The following is a 9,433-nucleotide window of genomic DNA, read 5'->3' as shown; positions in this document are numbered from 1 at the left end:
AATGTTCTCAAATTTGAAAAAGATTCAGAAACTAAATAAATTATATAGACTTTAATAATGCTCATGAACTTTAAATATATTCATCATGAATTCCAAAAAACCTTCAAGATTTTTGTTTAATGTTCATGAATTAAAATGTGAAAAGCGAAAAAAAACAAGAACAAGGAAAAGGAAAAACAGGAAAAATATTTTTTTAAATAGGTAGAGAAAACATAGAAAAGAACAAAAATACCCAAGAAATACCTGTAGAACCTTCTCAAAATTGGTCGGCACTTTATGAGTATATATGTATGTGTTATTCCCAATAAGCGACCCCCCCCCCCTTACAAGTGGGCCCTACAGAGACCGTCCGGCCCAGGCACCAGGAGGCTCCAAATCATTGAGTTTAGTATTTAAATAAAAATGTTCAATGTGTGTTTACAAAATGTTCATCATGTATTTTAAAAATATTCAATGTACATTTATCAAATTGTAAACAAGTATTTTGAAAATTTTAATGTGTATCTGAAAATGTAGAATTTGTATAAACAAAAAAATATGAATAGAAAATCCACGGAAAGAAAAAAACAGTAGAGGAAACACACAGAAACCAAAAAAAGAAAATAATAATTAAAGAACCGATAAAAAAGAACACAAAGAAAAAAAACACGAAATCGATATGTGGCTGTTAGTGGCGACGCACCACCACACCCGATAGCAGGCTGACAACCTGGACCATCAACGCTCTATTGAGAAGTAGAGCGCCAAGAGAGCATACACACACTTACGCGTACAAGGAAAAAGGCCGCATGAATCACTACGACTCAGCACTGAGTAGGCCCATATACATGTAACGGCCGAAACACAGCCCAATAAATAGGGCCACAACCAACCCTAAAAATCACGATGCACCAGGAGCGTACAAATCATGGGAGCTTAGTAATTGTATAGATTTGAGCGAGCTTGAACTGCGCGAAGCTCAAGATAGAGAGTGGCTTGTGCTCAGCTTGTAATGATTTTAAGCATATCTCGAGTTAGTTTCAGGCTAACTAACATGATTTTAATAATCTAATGCAAGTTTTTGAACATGGTAGGTCACAACAAACATAATAAACCACTATCAAATAGTATTCAAATCAAAACGATGGTAATATACTTTTTTCAAGACGGTTGGACTGAACTTAATAGCAAGAGATGGTGGATGAACTAGCAAGAAAAGAAACAAAGGTGCATCGGCTCTCAAGCTTTGGCAAAAAATAACAAAATACTTAACATACGACTGACCACGTACCATATTAGAGCCTAGATTTTCTCCATGCTTTATTAAGTTTCCATGTTTTTCTTTCTTTGAGAAGGGGATTACCCCAGCCTCTACATCACATGATGCACACAGTCATATTATTAAACGTGAATCAAGTTCCAGTCACTGAGTTCCAAACAGTAAATCCAGCAAATGACAATGTGACCATAGCTGGTCGAAGCTGAGATTACATAGCTCGTCCCCATAATCTATGATAAATTGTTTTGTTTCCTTTTATTATGTACCATGATTATTTGATATAACTACTCTCTGTGTTTCAAAATGTAGTGCACATAGGATTTTCTAAAAGTCAAACCTTGTTTAGTTTGACCAAGTTTAGTGAGAAAGTATCAATAAATAATATCAAATAAATATAATATAAATATATGTTTAATGATGTATCTAATGATAATTACATAACGAAATATGTATATGGCAACCGTGTGCCAGATTGCGAAACTGCCACACGCCTCCCGATCTTCTTCCTTTCCCGCACGTCCTCCCCGACCTCCCTCCCGGTTTCTTTCCTTTCCTACACGCCTCCCGATCTCTTTCCTTTCCCGCGGGCACACCCGCTCGTGACTTCCTAATTTTCGTAATCGTTAATTATGGCCCCACGCGACTTCTCAATTTTCGGGCAAAAATAATGCTTGGACTAGGATTTGATCTCTGGTCTGCAGGTAATCAATAAAGGGAACTAACCACCTCACCTATGACACTGATTGTTGAACAAGCTAAGGGAAATACTGTTTTTGACATGTTTTTGCCTTTAATATGTTAGCACTGAATTTTTTTGTTTCAAGCATCGTGGTAACTTTGATCATTGAGAATAAATTTGTTGAACCCGCCCCCCGGTAATTTTTGTAAATAGCACGATAACATTCACGCTATAGACCTGATAATTTAGACACAAACATCGTGATAACTTTAACCATTGGGGAAGATAAATGTGAAAAGATACCCGATAATTTATGCGTAAATAAATGGTAATATACGCAGCGCACATCTGATAACTGAGGTAGAAACACCATGGTAACTTTGATCATAGGGATTTTTTTTTTGAAAAGATACTCTGATATCTTCTGTATAAATAGCACGGTAATATACCTTCCTCCCCTGGCATTTTTATGTGTAAATAGCATGAAAATATATGCACTGCGATAACTAAACACCATGATAAATTTCTGACCCGTGGGGGATAATTTGCTGAAACATACACCTAATAAATTTTATGTAAATAGCATGATATTTTAAGCACTACGGGCTTGATAAGTTATCTAGAATTACCATGATAACTTTTTCTCTCAGGAAAAAGTTGTTCAAAACATCCCCAATAATTTTCATGTAAATAACATGATAATATAAGCACCGCATAACCGATAACTTGCAATATAAACATGATGATAACTTTTTTTATCAAAGGAAAATAAATTGTTAAAGACATACACTTGCCTCGCGCGTGGGCCTCTTGGATGAACACAACACATGGTGTGCTACGAGAAAGTGACATAATGTTTAGTGTCATGAGGGGCACACGTGCTATAGGCGTGGTAAGTTACGCAAAAACATCATGGTAATTTTGTAACTTTGACCGGGGGAGGTTGATGTACATATATCCTGATAACTTATGTGTAAGTGCCACGGTATTTTACACATCAAAAATCTTCTAACTTGTGTATAAAATGGTGCTTGCTGCAGGATTCGAACCTACGTCCTCCCAGGATTAGCACAGCCGCACTAGCCAACTAGCTAACCTGACATCGGGTGTTACATACATTTTTTAATGCTTAAAATAGAACACTGGAAAAGCGCAACATTTTCTGTTTGGTATTTTTCTTTTCTTTTTTGTTTCTTAAATGCGTGAACTTTTACAATTCGTTATTTTTTTAGAAAATGAAGACAAAATTTAAAATTCTAGAATTTTTCTTCCAAATCAGAGAACTTTGTTTTTCAAAATTGATCAGTTTTCTTTAAAAATCCGTGAACTATTTCGCAAATTGGCGATTTCTTTTTGAAAATTGTTCAACTTGTTTATAAAATTGACGAACTTTGTTTCTAAATCAGTGATTTTCTTCTAAATTAATGAACTTTTCTTTAAAATCGATAAAATTATTTTGAATTTTTGATGAACTTTTTTCAAAATCAATAAAAGAAACTGAAAAAACAAAATAATATAAAACCCATGTAAAAACCAAAGAAAAAACCAGCCCGGTTGAAAAGAAAAACCAGAGCCTTTCTTTTTAGCGTTATATTTGACGCACTACAAAAGATGGAAAAAAAAAAGCTTAGACCATGATCAATAGAGATGTTCGAGTAGGCGAGATGGCTCCGCCTAAGAGCACGTCGTTTTCCGACATCCTTGAAATGGCATCAATTTTTTTTTCATGCCTTGTATGGCCAATTCAAGGCACCATACCAAGTTGTTTTGGTTTTCGACAAGTTTTGCATTTTTCAGAGTTTTCTTCATAAAAAACGCCTGATAAATGGGCGGACGTGTCACAACTTGCATACAGTGTCATGAATCGTTCAAACCTGGCATGGATGACTACCATGATCATGCCCACCTGCTTGAAAAGGTTGGGGTCATTTTAAAAATGTCCAAAACTAGACCATGTTTAATGGAGGATGTTCGGGTTGGCTAGAACACTCTACCTGAGGGTACAATGTTTCTGAACATCCTTCAAATGGCCTAATTTTTCCCACCTCTTTCTATGATCAAATCAAGACACCATGTCAAGCTATTTAAGTTTTCGATAATTCTTGCATTTTCTAGAGTTTTCTCGGAGAAAATTGGCTGATAAATGGCCGAACGTGACACAACATGCATATGGTGTGGGAAATTCATTCAAAACTAGACCATGTTCAATGGAGGGTGCACCCGGATGGGCATGCCCATGGGAGGCAACCATGCTAGGTTTAACAAATTTCGACACCGTATGTAAGTTGCGACATGTTCGACCATTTTATCGGTCTTCTTTTACTAAGAAAACTCCAGAAAATGCAGAATTGGTCGAAAACCAAATCAACTTGGCATGGTGCCTTGAATTGCTCATGAAAGGCCATGGAAAAAATGGGTCCATTTCTTCTTCTTTTTGCTGCGGAAATTGGGGCCATTTCAAATATATTGAAAAATAACATGCTCTCAGACGAACTGTTCTGACCTTACCGAATAATCTGCGTTGAACATGGTGTTTTTTGGACATCCTTGAAATGACCCTAACTAATAAATACAAAGGGACACAATTGAAAACAGTAAGTGTTTTTTTAAAAGCATTTAATAAAAAAATAGAAAAATAATTTAAAATCATTAGTTTAAATTTTTAGTTAAAACATGTTTTTTGGTAATCAAAAAAGAGAAAAATTAATTAACAAAAATAAGAAATGATATGAAAAAAAATACAAAATAAAATAAAACGCTTAGGCCTTGGCCTAACTAGGCGATGACATTGCTCCGTCAGGCGCGTGTGGGCCCGGTCTAAGAGCTCATGGATTTGCAAAAAGTTCATCAATTTTTTTACAAAATATTCATGGATTTGAATTATTATTTTTAAGTCACTAAGGAAATTTGCAAAAATGTTTTCTCGGTTTTGGGAACCTCGGCTTCCCAGCCATTTTTTTCTGGTTTTGGGACCTTCTCGAAGGTCGTGAACCATGTTTTTTCTTTTTCTTTTTTATCTTCTCACTTGTTTATTTTTTTGTCTTCTTTGACTTTTTGTTTATTCTGTTTATTGATTCTATTTCTCATAAATTTATTTTTTTCAGAATTCAAATTTTGTCCACATTTTTCTATTTTTTCTGGAATTCCAAATTTGTTACTGTTTTTCAAAAAAATCTTCATGTTTACATTTTTTTCTTTTATAAAAAAACTGTTCGTGTTTTGACATTCTGAGCAAGTTTGAAAGGCATGATTTTTTTTTGAAATTTATGTACGATTTTTAAAAAACAAATATTAGTATTTATGAACAAAACAGGAAAACTAGAAACCCTAATGAAAACCATGCAAAAAAAAAAGAAACATAAACCAGAGAGTGAAGGTGCTGTGTTTTTTTTCTTGGCGTTATGGGGCAGTTTGGCTCGTGTCCACAGCGGGTGACGCCTGGCCTGGGGGCTGCCTGGAATTTCCTGCAGCATGTTTGGTTGATGTCCACGAAAAAAGGAAGTACGCATGGCCTGGACAACGAAACAGCGTAGTTAGCCTGGTGGAAAACGAGGCAAGATGATTAGCCTGGTCCCAAGCGAGTGCGGATTTTTGGAGGCCGAGCTCCAGTGAGCTTGGTATTTTGAAAAAATCAAAAAGCGTATTTAAAAGTTTCAAAAAAATCTGAAAAAAATATCATGAAAACTTATATGTATTCCGCAAGAACGTGTTAAATTTCGTCGAAAAATTTTGTGATTTGTAGGCTGTACAAAAATAACAAATTTCTGGCCCAATAACAAAAATAAAAGGCCCATTAAAAATGTGTATTTGTCTTTTTCCTGTAGGCCACATGTAAACGTATAATACTGTGAAATTTTGCATATATATAATATACATGTGCATGTGTGTTCAAAAAATAAATTTAGAATTTTTCGTGCTCCAGAAAAATAAAAAATGAAAACGAGCTCACTGGAGCTCGGCCTCCGATGGCATTTTCCGGGTCCCGGGCGTCCTTTTTTGGATGCCTGGACATGCCTGATGCAGCAGCCTGGAAGTAATTGCATATATATATATATATATATATATATATATATATATATATATATATATATATATATATATATATATATATATATTTTGCGAAGGTGATAGAGTTTTATTCCACAATCATAGGGTTACAATCGAGAGACAAGAGTTCCTCCATACACGGTGGTCCTCGATCCAGCCATACAGCAATGGCACGTTCCGTACGACTGTACGTAGCCAATTAATTGCATATATTAATTGATGTGGTGCAGAAAATGAGGCAAACAGGGAGCAAACAGCAACGGGTTAAAATTCACCAAGTCAGGCTATGAACCAAACACTCCTTTCATATGCTAGCCTGACCAGGCAACTTTTTTTCAGATTCTCACGCCTGGCCAGGTAGCAAAATTTCCCAGGTGTGGAGTTCAGGACATGAACCAAACTGCTCCTATATCTTTAGAACAATAAGAAGAAAACATGATTAGTAGGAAAATCAGATATGCTAGCCCAGCTGGTTTGGGCGGTCACACGTAATGCTTGAGGGCTGTAGTTTGAATCCGGACGAGGACATTCATTTTTTGATGATTAAAACTAAAAATCCCATGTGGGAGCGCTGTTCGCCGGGTATTATACGAACCTACAGTATATATATAGAAAAGTGAGTACAATTTGTGAAAAGTTCATACTTTTTTTTAGATAAAAGGCGAGAGCCCGACTTTATAGATAAAGCCACCAGGCAGAGTCACAACCACCAGAAAGAAACCATATAAGTTTAACACAGTATGACTAGAAAGTATGGGTACAAGGCATCCAGCCTATCATGGCATGCAGGCCAGCCAAACGAGCAATTGAAACACTAAGAAACCGTCCTCCTGGACCGTCGCAGTAGAGAAGAAGCAGTAGATTTCATTTTGGATAGCATATCGTCGAACGCCTCAAGGTCCCCATCCTTAGTCAATGATCTCCACTTCTGCAAAAAGACATTAGCTTAAGCAACTCACAGGGTTAGCCGGGAAAATATGTTCAATAGTGAACTTGTTTCTAGTAGTCCAAAGCGCCCAACAAATTGCTGCCCAGCCCACCATGAAAACCCGCTTAGACCGGCCTGCTAGAGAATTGATACATCGCCGAAGATCCGCAAAAGAGGAAGGGTTCCAAGGAACATGAAGCCAAAGTCTAATGCAACTCCAAATGAATTTTGCCAAAGAGCACTGGAAGAAGATATGTTCTGTATCCTCTAGGGCGCCACACAGATGACAACTATCAGAACCCGGCCCATTCCTCTTTTTAATTTGGTCAGCCGCAGGAAGTTTGCGACGAAGAGCTTGCCAAAGGAAGATTTTGATCTTAGGAGATATGCGGGCAGACCAAATAAGTTTAAACTTGTCAGTGCGAACACCAGCGATGAGAAGCGAATACGCCGACTTAACAGAAAAACGCCCCGAAGGGGAGTGGGGCCAAAAAACGGAGTACTCTTCCTCCGAGAGCAGGGGGAAGCAGGCAGTAAGGCGTTGCCATTCTTCCAACTCCACAGGGGAAAGAGAGCGCCGGAAATCTAAAACCCAACCCTAAGCCGAGAGCTCAGAGATAGAGATCTCAGGGTTAGCACAAAACGAAAACAAAGTCGGGTAAGCCACCGCAAGAATAGAGTCCCCGACCCACCAATCTAACCAAAAACGCGTAGATTTGCCATTACGGACAACGAAGTTCATACTACCCTTTATACGTTTTATGAGAGGGATGTACCGAAGCATTGCTCGATTAAAAAATGGAGGGGGTATATTCTATCGAGCTAGAATTGAGTCAGCCAGTGTTGACTCAAGATCAGCTCATTTCTTGATTGAACCACATGAAATGTTCAAACCCATCGCATTTTTCTTTTGAAGTCAATCTTAGTCCGCTCACGAGCCTTGAACTTTTCTTGTAGCCCTAACTATAGCTACGTACATTGCTCAAAGTTGGGCCGGGGCGGCTCGGGGCTCGGTCCAATTCTAGCGCCGCCATTTGTTATTAGAGCACCTTCAACAGGCGCGCAACGTTCGGCGCTCAAAAAACGTCTTTACAACGTCGAAATAGCTCGTTTTTGCACGCAGCTGAGCGCTGGCTCCAGCGGCCGCTGAAATATATAATGCGCGTGAGCCGCTCCAGCATGCGCTGCAAAAAAACGGCGCACGCAACCAATACAAACAACATATGCACTCCAAATAAAACCAAGAAGATCAAACAAAAAAAATCAACAATAAATAGTTCAATTTTATTACAACTCAAACAAATAATTTATCCCTCCAATTTTTTACTAACCCATAATCAAACCACTGTGCTTCGGTTTTTTATTGATGTGCATAACTAGGATCATTGCAAGGTCCTCCTCCTCAATATCAAATTCTTCTTCAGAACAATCGTATGACGAACTCATCTACAATATTGAATTTAAACTAGTCTATAAAAACTACAAACAACATGCACCAAATTCATATAAAAAACATGAAGTTGAAGCAATACATACCTTGCAAGCGTTTTGTCGAACACCTTGTGGGCGTCGAGCGGCAGTGGGCGGCCGGGCGTTGTTCGTCGGAGGAATGATGCGCGCTAGGGGCGACGGTGACTAGAGGGACACGGAGGAAGCAGCAGCGGCGTAGGGATAGACCGGGGAAGCGCCATCGGGTCGCGGGAGCAAATAAGGTGGTGCAGGCGGCGGCGGCGGCGACGGCACCTGAATTGAGGGTAGGTGAAAGTCGCAGCGCGGTTGCTTGAGTGTGCAGCGTGCGAGAGTGGGCGCACGAAATAAACGGCGTGCGATGCCGTCTCACCCCCGCGCTGAACCACTTATGCCGCGCGTGTGTTTTTCGCGCCTCCGCTGATGCACTTGGAGCGGCTGCGCGCGAAGAAAAACTGTATTTTTTTTTGGTGTGGCGTTTATATCACGCGGCTGATGAAGATGCTCTTAGTGCACTGACGCAGCCACTCACTTCGACCAGGAGCCATTGCTCCTCCAACACAATAATTTGGAGCCACCCGGATATACTCTGTAGGCCCTATGATAGCAAGACAAACCTCAGACACACATAATCGGGCAGGACACGAGCATGCCTCCTCCCTTCGCTGAAGAGGCAGCACTGTGTCAAAATCTACTCCCTTCGTTCGGTAATATAAGACGATTTTGCAAGCTAACACTAATCAGTGGCCACTGAGTTTTAGAGTGACCCAAACTGCCGCTACGCAGCTAGCTAGCTCCGCAATTAGCGAGGCACTGTGAAACCAATCTTGCAGGGACACGCACGCTCGCACGCACGCAGGCCCCCATACATGCAGTAGAAAAGAAAAGACAGCCATGTGAAGTGACTGTCAAACTGACAGTAAAGTAGAGGGAAGGTGATTGGCATCTGCCTTGCGCTGATTGTCCTTGGTGCTGTTTGCGTTGGATCTTTGGATGGACAGATCCCCGGCACATGGCTGCACTGCAGCTAAAGTAGGAGTATCTCCTAGCCCAG

The 9,433-nt window shown here is 39.4% G+C and overlaps 1 long non-coding RNA gene across 1 annotated transcript; it reads right to left on the bottom strand.

Annotated features, from left to right (window-relative positions):
• Window positions 1–6,610: 6,610 nt before the first annotated feature.
• LOC123106946 (uncharacterized) lies at window positions 6,611–8,771 on the bottom strand. Its single transcript, XR_006451554.1, has 2 exons — window positions 8,449–8,771; window positions 6,611–6,912 (listed from the first exon to the last, which is right to left on the bottom strand). It is a non-coding gene; the product is annotated as an uncharacterized lncRNA (long non-coding RNA).
• Between the last annotated feature and the right edge of the window lie 662 nt (window positions 8,772–9,433).

This window comes from Triticum aestivum, chromosome 5A (genome assembly GCF_018294505.1).
Source record: "Triticum aestivum cultivar Chinese Spring chromosome 5A, IWGSC CS RefSeq v2.1, whole genome shotgun sequence".
Lineage (NCBI taxonomy): Eukaryota > Viridiplantae > Streptophyta > Magnoliopsida > Poales > Poaceae > Triticum > Triticum aestivum.
This window is presented reverse-complemented; position numbering and strand designations above follow the sequence as displayed.